Below are 13,906 nucleotides of genomic sequence, written 5' to 3' on the forward strand. Positions count from 1 at the left end.
GGTAGTCCATAGTATGGACAACCAGTAGCGATGTATGGAAGTGGGAGCTGGACCATAAAGAAGGCTGACCGCCGAAGAATTGATGCTTTTGCATTGTGGTGCTGGAGGCAACTCTTGAGAGTCCCCTGGACTGCAAAGAGAACAAACTTATCCATTCTGAAGGAAATCAACCCTGAGTGTTCACTGGAAGGACAGATCCTGAAGCTGAGGCTGGAATACTTTGGCCACCTCATGAGAAGAGAAGACTCCTTGGAAAAGACCCTGATGTTGGGAAAGTGTGAAGGCAAGAGAAGAAGGGGATGACAGAGGACGAGATGGTTGGACAGTGTCATAGAAGCTACCGACATGAATTTGACCCAACTCTGGGAGGCAGTGGAAGACAGGAGGGCCTGGTGTTCTCTGGTCCATGGGGTCACAAAGAGTCAGACACAATTTAACAACTAAACAACAACAACAAGTATGGAAACATTTCTAAACCTTTCTGCCTTAAATAATGTTGTAGGACGCTGAAGCAAAGGTATGAAGTTATCTATGCATCCTTCCTCCCAGAGATAAGAACAGCTAAATTTGTAGAATCACAGAATATGAGATCTGGAAGAGACTGATGGGTCACCAAGCTCAGCTGCCAGGAAATCCCTGTCTAAAGCATATCTGATTGGGGATTATCCAGCCTCTGTTTAAACACCTACAATGCTGAGGAATCTACTACCACCCTACAAGACGGTCCATTGCAGAGTTGAACAGCTTGTGCTATGACATTCTTCCTAATATTCAGTCAAAGCCTCCTTTCCTATAATTTAAATACATTACTTTAAGTTGTACCCTATGGAACTGCAGAAAATAAGTTCATCTGTCTTCCACATGACACCCCTTGAGATATCTGAAGATGGCTATCCTATTGCGCCTCAGCTTCATGGGGCTAAACATGTCCAAGTCCTTCAACTGCTCCTCATAGAGTTTGCTTTCTAAACCCTTTATCACCTCAGTTGCCCTTCTTTGGACACATTTCAGTTTCTTAATATCCTTCTTAAACTTTGGCACCCAGAACTGGGCACATTATTGTAGTCTGGCCAATGCAGGACAGATTGGTACTATTACTTCTATTTATTTTGACACTATACTTCCATTGCTGCATCAGAGCATCACATTAGGGTTTGTGTTTCTGTGTGCGCGCACATGCATGCTTTCATTGCTTGCATCATACTGTTTAGGATGTGGCCTCCTAAGTTCTCCTGGATCCTTTTTGCGTAGACTGTTTTCAAGTCAAGTGTCTCCCATCCTATATTGGTGCTACATTTCTCATCTCAGAAGATCTCATCTCATCTCTTCTCCATAGGAAGATCTCTACTTGTATCATAATAAATAGGCAGATATTTATGAAGCAAGCAGTGCTAAAAGTACCCTGGTCTTACAGTAACTCATAAAAGGGTTTTAAAAGTAATACAGCAGCACTGTAAACTGAGGCTGGAAATGGACTGGTAGTCTGAGGAGTTGACACAGGTTTAATGTGATTATAACATCCACTTATCATAGTTATTAACCTAGCAGCCACATTTTTCACTGACTGAGCAGTCTTTAGCAGTAGTCCCACATAATCTCAAGCCACACTGTCCAACCATCTCATCCTCTGTTGTCCCCTTCTCCTCTTTCCTTCACACTTTCCTAACATCAGGGTCTTTTCCAAAGAGTCTTCTCTTCTCATCAGATGGCCAAAGTACTGGAGCCTCAGCTTCAGGATCTGTCCTTCCAGTGAGCAGTCAGGGTTGATTTCCTTCAGAACAGATAGGTTTGTTCTCTTTGCAGTCCAGGGCACTCTCAAGAGCCTCCTCCAGCACCACAATTCAAAAGCATCACTTCTTCAGCTTTCTTTATGGCCCAGCTCTCACTTCCATACATCACTACAGGAAAAACCATAGCTTTGACTATGCTGACCTTTGTTGGCAAGGTGATGCCTCTGCTTTTTAAGATGCTGTCTAGGTTCGTCATTGCTTTCCTCCCAAGAAGCATGTGTCTTTTAATTTCATGGCTGCTGTCACCAGCTGCAGTGATGATGGAGCCCAAGAAAGTAAAATCTGTCACTGCCTGCACATCTTCCCCTTCTATTTGTCAGGAGGTGATGGGACCAGTGGCCATGATCTTAGTTTTGTTTTTTTTTATGTTGAGTTTCAGACCATTTTTTGCACTCTCCTCTTTCACCCTTAGTACGAGGTTCTTTAATTGCTCCTCACTTTCTGCCATCAGAGTGGTATCATCTGCATATCTGAGGTTGTTGATATTTCTTCCAGCAATCTTAATTCCGTTTTGGGATTCCTCCCAGTCCAGCCTTTCGCATGATGTATTCTGCATATAAGTTAAATAAGCAGGGAGATAATATACAGCCTTGTCGTACTCCTTTCCCAATTTTGAACCAATCTTTCCATATCCAGTTCTAATTGTTGCTTCCTGTCCCACATATAGGTTTCTTAGGCGACAGATAAGGTGGTCAGGCACTCCCATGTCTTTAAGGACTTGCCATAGTTTGTTGTGGTTGACACAGTCAAAGGATTTTGCATAGTCAATGAAGCAGATGTAGATGTTTTTCTGGAATTCTCTGGCTTTCTCCATGATCCAGTGCATATTAGCAATTTGGTCTCGAGTTCCTCTGCCCCTTCGAAATCCAGCTTGTACTTCTGGGAGTACTCGGTCCACATACTGCTGAAGCCTGCCTTGTAGGATTTTAAGCATAACCTTGCTAGCGTGTGAAATGAGTGCAATTGTACAGTACTTGGAGCATTCTTTGGCACTGCCCTTCTTTGGTATTGGGATGTAGAGTGATCTTCTCCAGTCCTCTGGCCACTGTTGAGTTTTCCAAACTTGTTGGCATATTGAATGTAGCACCTTAACAGCATCATCCTTTAAGATTTTAAATAGTTCAACTGGAATGCCATCACCTCCACTGGCCTTGTTGTTAGCCAGGCTTTCTAAGGCCCACTTGACCTCACTCTCCAGGATGTCTGGCTCTAGGTCAGCAACTATATTGTCTGGGTTGTCCGGGATATCCAAAACTTTCTGATATAATTCTTCTGTGTATTCTTGCCACCTCTTCTTGATGTCTTCTGCTTCTGTGAGGTCCCTTCCATTTTTGTCTTTTATCATGTCCATCTTTGCACAAAATTTTCCTCTAATATCTCCAGTTTTCCTGAACAGATCTCTGGTTTTTCCTTTTCTGTTATTTTCCTCTATTTCTTTGCATTGTTCATTTAAGAAGGCCCTCTTGTCTCTCCTTGCTATTCTTTGGAAGTCTGCATTCAATTTTCTGTAACTTTCCCTATCTCCCCTGCATTTTGTTTCCTTTCTCTTTTCTGCTATTTGTAAGGCCTCGTTGGACAGCCACTTTGCTTTCTTGCATTTCCTTTTCTTTGGGATGGTTTTTGTTGCTGCCTCCTGGACAATGTTACGAGCCTCTATCCAAAGTTCTTCAGGCACTCTGTCCACCAAATCGTGTTCCTTAAATCTGTTCTTCACTTTCACTGTGTATTCATAAGGGATTTGGTTTAAATTATATCTGTCAAGCCCAGTTTTTCCTACTCTCTTCAGTTTAAGCTTCAATTTTGCTATGAGAAGCTGATGATCAGAGCCACAATCAGCTCCAGGTCTTGTTTTTGCTGACTGTATAGAGCAGCGATTGCGAACGTATGGCACACGTGCCACAGCTGGCACACAGAGCCCTCTCTGTGGGTACACAAGCCGTAAGTCACCATAGAGAAATACTTACCTGTCCTCTCATCCCGGATTTTGGCACTCCCGTCTGCTGGCGCAGTGGTCCAGCAGAGGAGTGCAATGGTGACCATTACCTGTCTAGCCCAATGGGGGATTGGAGGACCAGTAAGTATTTATTTGTTAATACCGACCATTCAACATCACAATAATCCAAGTTTATGCACCAACCAGCATTGCTGAGGAGACTGAAATTGAACAATTCTATGAAGATTTACAACACCTTCTAGAACTGACACCAAAGAAAGATGTTCTTCTCATTCTAGGGGACTGGAATGCTAAAGTAGGGAGCCAAGAGATAAAAGGAACAACAGGGAAGTTTGGCCTTGGAGTTCAGAACGAAGCAGGACAAAGGCTAATAGAGTTTTGTCAAGAGAATAAGCTGGTCATCACAAACACTCTTTTCCAACAACACAAGAGGCGACTCTATACATGGAAATCACCAGATGGGCAATATCGAAATCAGATTGATTATATTCTCTGCAGCCAAAGATGGAGAAGCTCTATACAGTCAGCAAAAACAAGACCTGGAGCTGACTGCGGTTCTGATCATCAGCTTCTCATAGCAAAATTCAAGCTTAGACTGAAGAGATTAGGAAAAACCACTGGGCCACTCAGGTATAATCTAAACCAAATCCCTTATGAATACACAGTGGAAGTAAAGAACAGATTTAAGGAACTAGATTTGGTGGACAGAGTGCCTGAAGAACTTTGGATAGAGGCTTGTAACATTGTCCAGGAGGCAGCAACGAAAACCATCCCAAAGAAAAGGAAATGCAAGAAAGCAAAGTGGCTGTCCAACGAGGCCTTAGAAATAGCAGAGAGGAGAAGGGAAGCAAAATGCAAGGGAGATAGGGAAAGTTACAGAAAATTGAATGCAGACTTCCAAAGAATAGCAAGGAGAGACAAGAGGGCCTTCTTAAATGAACAATGCAAAGAGATAGAGGAAGATAACAGAAAAGGAAAAACCAGAGATCTGTTCAAGAAAATTGGAGATATTAAAGGAACATTTTGTGCAAAGATGAACATGATAAAGGACAAAAATGGAAGGGACCTCACAGAAGCAGAAGACGTCAAGAAGAGGTGGCAAGAATACACAGAGGAATTATATCAGAAAGATTTGGATATCCCGGACAACCCAGACAATGTAGTTGCTGACCTTGAGCCAGACATCCTGGAGAGCGAAGTCAAGTGGGCCTTAGAAAGCCTGGCTAACAACAAGGCCAGTGGAGGTGATGGCATTCCAGTTGAACTATTTAAAATCTTGAAAGATGATGCTGTTAAGGTGCTACATTCAATATGCCAGCAAGTTTGGAAAACTCAACAGTGGCCAGAGGATTGGAAAAGATCAGTCTACATCCCAATCCCAAAGAAAGGCAGTGCCAAAGAATGCTCCAACTACCGTACAATTGCACTCATTTCACACGCTAGCAAGGTTATGCTCAAAATCCTACAAGGTAGGCTTCAGCAGTATGTGGACCGAGAACTCCCAGAAGTACAAGCTGGATTCCGAAGAGGCAGAGGAACTCGAGACCAAATTGCTAACTTGCGCTGGATTATGGAGAAAGCCAGAGAGTTCCAGAAAAATATCTACTTCTGCTTCATTGACTATGCGAAAGCCTTTGACTGTGTGGACCACAGCAAACTATGGCAAGTTCTTAAAGAAATGGGAGTGCCTGACCACTTTATCTGTCTCCTGAGAAACCTATATGTGGGACAGGAAGCAACAGTTAGAATTGGTCATGGAACAACTGAGTGGTTCAAAATTGGGAAAGGAGTACGGCAAGGCTGTATATTGTCCCCCAGCTTATTTAACTTATATGCAGAATACATCATGCGGAAGGCTGGACTGGAAGAAACCCAAGCCGGAATTAAGATTGCCGGAAGAAATATCAACAACCTCCGATATGCAGATGACACCACTCTGATGGCAGAAAGTGAGGAAGAATTAAAGAACCTTGTAATGAGAGTGAAAGAGGAGAGTGCAAAAAACGGTCTGAAACTCAATAGCAAAAAAACTAAGATCATGGCCACTGGTCCCATCACCTCCTGGGAAATAGAAGGGGAAGATATGGAGGCAGTGTCAAATTTTATCTTCCTGGGCTCCATGATCACTGCAGATGGAGACAGCAGCCCTGAAATTAAAAGGCGCCTTCTTCTTGGGAGGAAAGCGATGACAAATCTTGACAGCATCTTGAAAAGCAGAGACATCACCTTGCCAACAAAAGTCCGAATAGTCAAAGCTATGGTTTTTCCTGTCGTGATGTATGGAAGTGAGAGCTGGACCATAAAGAAAGCAGACCGCCGAAGAATTGATGCCTTTGAATTGTGGTGCTGGAGGAGGCTCTTGAGAATCCCCTGGACTGCAAGGAGAACAAACCTATCAGTTCTAAAGGAAATCAACCCTGAATGCTCACTTGAAGGACAGATCCTGAAGCTGAGGCTCCAATACTTTGGCCATCTCATGAGAAGAAAAGAGTCCTTGGAAAAAACCTTGATGTTAGGAAGGTGTGATGGCAAGAGGAGAAGGGGACGACCGAGGATGAGATGGCTGGACAGTGTCTGCGAAGCAACCAACATGAACCTGACACAACTCCGGGAGGCAGTAGAAGACAGGAGGGCCTGGCGTGCTCTGGTCCATGGGGTCACGAAGAGTCGGACACGACTAAACGACTAAACACACAATACCGCCCATGGGGGGCGGGGAAGCATTTAACCCTTGCAATGCAGGATCAATAGTTATTTTCTAAACTAAAACCTCAGCATTTGGGTTTTAATTGTAGTATTGGCACTTTGAAATAAATAAGTTGATTTTGTGTTGCAGTTTGGGAACTTGGGCTCAAAAAGGTTCACCATCACTGCACTAGGCGCTCAGAAGAAGCCACTGCCCTCAAGCAGCAGATTTTGCAGTACCAGTGTATTTTTGGCATCTATCCATGGCATGGATCCACATGAATTTTAATGTATGCTCATCTCCACATCATTGCCCATCTCCATTTCCTCGGTTGTGGCACTGGCGTGAGAGGTTGGCCTGGAAGCTTCTTTGAAGTGACATATTTTCTCCCCATTTGTACTCTGAAAGGAGCTGTCCATGGAGTGCTCATGGTGTTGATGATGAAGATGAGGCTTGCCAGGTCTCAGAGAATGAGCTGCTATGCCAGGAAATGGCTAGACTCCCCTGAATCTCCAGGCCAGGCAAACAAACAAACGTGAGGAGCAGTGGTGGAAGGGCAAGAGCAAGTCACATTTATTATTACGGGGTGGCCATAGTGTTTGGGTACCCCACTCCAATCCTCTCTGAGGGCTCACTGTCGTCATGTGTCTGTCCAACACAACACATAATATAGTTGCTTAGGAGCTCAGACAGGGAACCCACAATACCTAGCTCACTCCCTCACACATGCATGGAGAAATATTATGTCCCTAATTCCTGTGACATCACAAGGCTCCACACCATAACTTGACAAAGACCCACCCCAGGCATTGGGCCCCAGATATAATGAGGGGATGGGGAAGATTATCCCGTGACAGCCCAAGACAAACAAGATAACACTTCAAAACCATTCCAGAAAAAAATTTATTGGTTTTGGAAAAGAGGCTAAATGGGTATCCTCAGCGGAGACAATGGCCTGGTTCAGCTCCAGCAGGTTGCCTGCCTTCTGGTTCCTCGCTTCCCCCTGGAGAAAAGGAAGCTTCGGGCCCTGCAAGGGAAAGAGAGAGAAAAATTCAATTAAGGGAGTGAGCTCGTCCATTGTCATCAACCAGCTTCAACCCAGGCGTATCCACTGACAAATGTTCTGGCAACTTCATCCCGAAGTTCCGCCTGCCAACATCCACTGGCTTCCACCAAGAATATCCACCCCGTTCAACTCTTCCACTCCGCTTCTGAAGTGAGCCTCCACCAGCTCCTGAATGCTTGGGTCACACTCACGCCCCGGCAACATGCCCACGGAATGCCAGTCAGCCCATTCACACACACACACACACACACACACACACAAACCAGCCACACACACCCCCAAAAAAAGCACACACCTTAACTCCACCAGCCATTCACAGACATGCCCGGGCATCCATCCACCGATATCCACCAAGCTTCCACCAGCTGGTTTCAGGAGGCTAACATCTCCCGGCTTCATCCACCAACCTCTGCTGGCCTCCGCCTTGCGGCCTCGGCTTTCACAGCCAGATTCTGTTTGCCAATGTCCACTGACTTCCCCCTGGTCCATTGCTGACATCAGCCAGCTTCAAGCCACGGACCTCCGCCAGCCTCAAGATCTTAACTCGCCAGCCCACTTAGCAAGTTCATCTGCTTTCGTGAGAGAACTTGCCTTGGGCAGAAGGGTTGGGTCACCTGCAGCCACTGCCGCTCTCTGCTGGACTGGCCTCTGGCCACGCCTCCCTTCTGGTTTCCTGCCCTGCCCAGCAAGCCCCTTTTATCTGCCAGCAGAGAGGTGGGGCCCCTGTGAGGTCACAAAGACCCAGGTGAGTGTGGTTGGGTTCCCAAGGCAGCAGCAGCAGCACCCTCAGGATTGGCTGAGTCCTGAAGATGATATCAACAGTCCTCTGATCATGTGATTCACCAACAAAAGCTTGCATTTTCCATGATTTTTAAAATATATATTTTTTAATTAGTGGCCTATAAATGTATCCCCTGTCACCAGTCCTTCTGATTGTTAAATCTCCTGCCTTCTGACAGGATTCTAGGCTGGTACTCCAAAAGTTATCTTTCAGCATGCAAATCTTAGCACAGTTCAGGCTTTTGCCCATCAAAGCAAGAATACAGGAAGCTTCTCTGCGTGTCTCATAAGTCGGCAGCAAATTCAGTGTCTTTGGCCCCAATGAAAACAAAAGAACACAACTATGGCTCTCTCTTAAACTGAAAGAAATCAAGGCTTGCATTCATAGACACCTGAACCACTATAGAGCTTCTCCATCTTTGGCTGCAGAGAATATAATCAATCTGATTTCGGTATTGCCCATCTGGTGATTTCCATGTGTAGAGTCACCTCTTGTGTTGTTGGAAAAGAGTGTTTGTGATGACCAGCTTGTTCTCTTGACAAAACTCTATTAGCCTTTGCCCTGCTTTGTTTTGAACTCCAAGGCCAAACTTTCCTGTTATTCCTTTTATTTCTTGACTCCCTACTTTAGCATTCCAGTCCTCTATCATGAGAAGAACATCTTTCTTTGGTGTCAGTTCTAGAAGGTGTTGTAAGTCTTCATAAAATTGTTCAATTTCAGTCTCCTCAGCATTGGTGGTTGGTGCATAAACTTGGATTATTGTGATGTTGAAAGGTCTTCCTTGGATTTGTATTGAAATCATTCTATCATTTTTGAGATTATATCCCATTACAGCTTTTCGCACTCTTTTGTTGACTATGAGGGCTACTCCATTCCTTCTACGGGATTCTTGCCCACAGTAGTAGATATGATAATAATCTGAACTGAATTCACCCATTCCTGTCCATTTTAGTTTGCTGACGCCCAGGATGTCAATGTTTATTCTTGCCATCTCCTGTTTGACAACCTCCATCTTACCAAGGTTCATACATGTTACATTCCAGGTTCCTATGCAGTATTTTTCTTTGCAGCATCAAACTTTCCTTTCCCTTCCAGCACGTCCACAGCTGAGCATCCTTTCGGCTTTGGCCCAACCACTTCATTAGCTCTGGAGCTACTTGTCCTCCGCTCTTCCTCAGTAACATGTTGGATGCCTTCCGACCTGAGGGTCCCATCTTCCAGCGTCATATCTTTTAGCCTTTTGTTTCTGATCATGGGGTATTCTTGGCAAAGATATTGGAGTAGCTTGCCAGTTCCTGCTCCAGGTGGATTGCGTTTAGTTGGAACTCTCCACTATTACCTGTCCGTCTTGGGTGTCCCTGCATGGCATAGCCCACAGCTTCTCTGAGTTACTCAAGCCCCTTCGCCATGACAAGGCAGCAATCCATCAAGAGGTTTCTTGTTCTAGTTTATTATAATTAAACAACATTATTTCAGATTTTTGCTAACTGATCCAGTTATTTTTTCCAAATTTCTCAAAATGAATTTTAATTCTATCTGTACTTTCTAATGGGTTTTTCACTGTCAATACGGAATCACCAGCAAATAAATTCATCTTTATTTTATTATTTTCACCCATATCTTCAATTAAATAGTCATTCCTTATAGCATTTGCTTACATTTCAATAATCAAACAAAACAGAACTGGAAAAATAGGGCAACCTTGTCTGGTGCCTCGGCCTAGAGTTATCTGCCCTGTCATCCCATCATTAATGCAGAAGTGTTCTCCCAATATAATTGGTCTATTACCCCCCCCAAATTTCTTTCCAAAACCCCAACCCTTTAAAAGGTTCTTTAATGTTGGCCATTCTACACAATTGAATGCCTTAAAATATATATAATGATAAAATACCTGGCTTTGATTTATCTTTTTCTATATTATATATAATATTCAAAACCCTTCTAGTTAAATTTTCCATTTGTCTTCCCTTTAAAAACCCATTTTGATCCTCTTTAATATATTTTATAATAAATGTATTCATTCTATTTGCTAAGATTGTAGTAAATATCTTTGCATATTGATTTGATAATGAAATAGGTCTATACGAACTTGGGTCTGTCAAATCTTTATTGGGTTTTGGAATAAGAGTTGTTATTGAATATTTCCAAGAATTTGATATTTTCTCTCCTTCCAATATTCCATTATAAAGTATTTTTAACTTGGGGATCAGTATTGATTAAAAAGGTTTATAATATTCTGATCCCATTCCATCAAAGCCAGTTTTACCATTTCTTTGTTAATAACCTCTGTAATCTCTTCATCCTTTGTTTCTTTTTCTAATTCTCTTTTATCATTCTCTAATAGTTTACTCTTTACATGTTCTTTAATATAATTTTCTATATCTTCTTTCGATGTACTATTACCTTTATACTGTATAAGCTTTGGTAAAATTCTTGTAATATCATGCACTTTTCCTTCATTACGCTACAATTCTTTACTGTTTTATCTCTGATCATTCCAATTGAATTTTTTGATCTTTTAGTTTGAGCTATCCTAGCAAGAAGCTTTGAGTTTTTATTACTATACTCAAAAAAATTCCTCTTTGAGTATATCAAATCCCTCTGGACCATTTCTAACTCTATGCTTTCTAACTCCTTTTAGCTTGACTCTCTAAATCTTTTAATGATTCTTCTTTTTTGCATTTTCTTCTCTCAGCTTTTTTATTCTACATGATTCTCTTATGAAAATTCCTCTCATAATTACTTTCATAGTGTCCCATAACACTCCTATTTTACTCCCACCTGCTTAATTTATTGACCATAATTCCACCCATTCTTTCGTAGCTCTGTCCATTACATGTGTATACTGAAAAATACTGGAATCTGTTCTCCATCTTTTAGCTTCTCTATCTTTCTTAACTTTCATCTCCATCATCATCAAAACATGATCTGTTATTTTTATCACATTAATATTTGTATCTACTACTTTAGAAATTAAATGTTGAGATATAAACATAAAATATATTCTTGAATAACTATTATGTACAAAGGAATAATACGTAAACCTTCTTTCATCTGCCTTCAATTCTCTCCATATATCTTTTAAATCCGTAGTTTTCAATATGTTGCTCAATAGGGTACTTCTTTTATTCAGCCCATCTTTTTTTACATAGTTTTATCGTTTACCTTATCTAAAACCATATTAAAATCTCCTGCCATAATAACATATCCCTCTCTAACCTTCTCCATCTCTTTAATGACAGTTTTATAAAATTCTCCTTGATTTGCATTTGGTGCATAAACATTTACTAACATATAGTCTTCTTCCCCCAGTTGTCCCTTTATTATCAAATATCTACCATTACTATCTTTTACTACTTCTTTTACCACAAATTCACAATGTTTAGAAATCAATATTTGCTACACCTTTGGATTTAGAAGTCCCAAATCCTTTTTCATAAACGTGTATATTTTCTAATTTTGGTTCATTAACTCCATCCTTTGATTGATTATTCTCTTGTAGGTAAATAATGTCCACCTTGTTCTTCTTCAATGATGTTTCTATTCTCTTCCTCTTTGTTACAGACCCTAGGCCTTTCACATTTAAAGTAACTACCCTTATGTTTTTCTACATATCCATTCTATATCCTATCTTCTTCTCTTTTTTGGTCCTGTTGTGCATCCCACAAAACAAAAACAAAAAAACCCTAACACAAATTTACATTGTTTCCTATCTAATCCCCTATCCCTAACTTACCACTCTACACTTAAACTCTTTTCCTCCCCCCCCTTCCCTGCACCTCACAAAGTTTGATGAGACACCACCTGCACCAGTGTGGATCCCAGCCAAATCCTTATTCCTTTTGCACCCTACTCTCTTTTCCCCTTAATACCTTCACTTCTTTCATTTGACTTGTTTATTTCTCTTAACATCCTTATCCTTTAATATTTCCTCTCTCTTCTCCATCCCCACAAAAAGAAACAAAATAAGTGACAAAACAAACAAAAACAAACAAAAAACACAAAAGGAGGAAGAAAGGACAGTGTAAAAATCTTTTTTAAAAGAGGCAGAAGAGACAGTATTAAAAAAGGAAAAAGGGAAAAAAGATGGGGAAAGAGAAGAGAAAAAAAGGGGGCGGGAGGAAGTCTTCAGGCATCAAATGGTTTCTCTCAGTCCAGATATCTTCTGTCTCGTGTTTCCATTCCTTGCAGGCCTACTTGCTTGCACCTTGCTCATCTTGATCTTCTTGCCATATGTAGTGATCACGGGATCAAAAGGTTGATGGTTTAGGTGATCACAAGTAATTAAGAAAGCAATTAACTTTAGAGAGAGAAGTTAATGAAGAGAGTCAACACACAGAGATGTCTGCCAGCGGAGTCCTCCTGCCCATCCACCTTGGCAACACCAGTAGGGCTCCTTTTTATTAAACTTGCAAAATGTTGATAGTATACAGATAGGGTACTGGTTACATAATGCCAATTAGGATTGGCCAAAGAAAGGATTTGAAGTTAGTTCTCTATCTCTATGAGAAAGAGGAAGAATAGGTAGCCGCTTCTCCTCTCAGAAGCAGCTGCGTCTACTAGGAGAGTATGCTCTCACTACAATAGATTACAGCTTAGCAACCTTGGGGAAGGGGTTCCCACAACCATAGGCCCCATACGACTAACAAGTCCTTGCCTTCTTCAAAAGAGAAGATTCTGAGGAGGACTCCATCTTTCCATATTTTTAAAAAGACTGGGTGACCCCAGTTGTATCTCTCTCCATTCTTGATTAGATTTGATGTAATGGGTTTCATCATTTTTTTCTCCACTGTATTGATTTGTTGCTTAAATCCTGATAAATCTGTATGGAGTTTGACCTATAAACTAATAGTTCCGATTTTTCTTTGGTGACCTTGAGAAATTGCTCTTTTTTAACATAGTTGAAAAATGTCAGTATTATAGGTCTTGGCCTCTTATTTCTGGGGTTCCCAACAAAATGAATTCTCTCTATATCCTCTCCAGACACATGCTGGGAGTTCATAATAGATTTTATCCAGGTCACTACTTCCTGCTTAAGGTCAGCTCCTTTTTGCAGCTCAAAATTCATTATTTTGATGTTGTTCTGTCTTAGCTATCTTCCAGATAAATCACTTTCTTTTGCAAATCGTCTATCTTATGTTGTTGTGCCTTTGTTTTCCCTTCATTCTGTTTTGATAGATCTTCGATTTGCTTTACTCTGTCCTCCATTTTTACTGTGCTTGCCTTCATCTCCCGTACTTCTCCTTGGACCTCTTTCATGTCCTTTCCCATCTGCTGACATTCCTTCACTAAAGAGTCTATTTTGGAAAGAACCTGTTCCAGTTTTCTATTAATCTGGCATGATATATTTTTAGCCAGATCTTTTACACAAGTTGCTAATTTGGCAACCTTTTTTGTCCATGCTGGCTTCAATAAGACTGCTCAGAGAGGTAGCCCCTCCCCCTCCTTTCCAGCAGCTCCCCAAATCTCTTTAGAAACTTCTTTAAGAGCGGGGGATTCTACCTCTATTTGTCTTAAGCATTTGAGACTACAGTCTGATGTTTTTTTCTCTGATGGCTCTCATGTCCTACTCTTAGAACTTGTATCTCTATTCTTTCTCATAAGCAAAGTAAAAGATTCATAACAGGAA

The sequence above is a fragment of the Pogona vitticeps genome, chromosome 4 (genome assembly GCF_051106095.1).
Source record: "Pogona vitticeps strain Pit_001003342236 chromosome 4, PviZW2.1, whole genome shotgun sequence".
Lineage (NCBI taxonomy): Eukaryota > Metazoa > Chordata > Lepidosauria > Squamata > Agamidae > Pogona > Pogona vitticeps.